Raw genomic sequence first — 890 nt, forward strand, 5'->3', positions numbered from 1 at the left:
CATCTATCTCCGTATATCTGTTCGCTTCTTTCTCTGTTTGCCTATTATACTACACACGAGATAACTAAAGTGCTCAGCGCTGGAGCCGTGACGTAAACACTCAGCGACGCGCGGAAAGTGTCGCAAGTGAAAGTCAACTTACACGGCAAGTTTACAAGTATTGTTTTAATTGTTTTATTGAACTCCCGTCAATGGATTTCATGATCCGCTGATACCGCACAGGATCCGATGTTAAACCGTCGATCGATTTTTCTTCCACAAAAAGAGAGAGAATAAGGCCTTGGGAGAAACTGGCGCCGTGACGTAATAATAGCGCGTGGATTTGTGCGACGTGGCAACCCCTCTTGCGGAGCGGAGGCTGCAGCGGCCAGGGTTCGAGTGCCCCGCCGCGACGCCGCGCACAAGCCGTTCTACCAGCGCCGCACGAGCAAGGGCTTGGCTCCGTCTCTCCACACTCAGCGTCACTGAGCAAGGACCGCAAACCCTATTCCATGAGTTCAGTTCATCGGATAAGTTGGAAGATCTTTCCCGAAGAGAGAATAGGACGGACTCGCATCATTCCTTTTCATCATTGTCCGTAAATCAGATTCTGGCATTTGGAAAAGGCTCCGCCACAATGACTGCTTTTCGTTGGCACTTGAGAAAGGTCTCAATGTTTTAGTCAGTGCCGACGAAATGCCACGTCCAACTGGCCAGACTCTCGCCAAGGAAGTGCAAATCAAATAGTCACACACGAACTCAAGATGACTCACCCTTCGTCAGCGGTGACTCGTTCCCTCGTCGCCCTCGCGACTCTCCTCGCAGTGACTCTCCAGCGAGGCTCATGCGAGCCGCAGCAGAAGTTCCCCGAGGACTTTTACAGTGATTTCGGGTCGGCGTCGCCTTCGTCG

General features: G+C 51.9%; 1 protein-coding gene across 1 annotated transcript in view; it reads left to right on the forward strand.

The window, feature by feature from the left end:
- Window positions 1–890, forward strand: part of LOC119587910 — a gene marked incomplete in the record, with an annotated part of 79,429 nt that overhangs the window by 55,474 nt on the left and 23,065 nt on the right.

This window comes from Penaeus monodon, chromosome 23 (genome assembly GCF_015228065.2).
Source record: "Penaeus monodon isolate SGIC_2016 chromosome 23, NSTDA_Pmon_1, whole genome shotgun sequence".
Lineage (NCBI taxonomy): Eukaryota > Metazoa > Arthropoda > Malacostraca > Decapoda > Penaeidae > Penaeus > Penaeus monodon.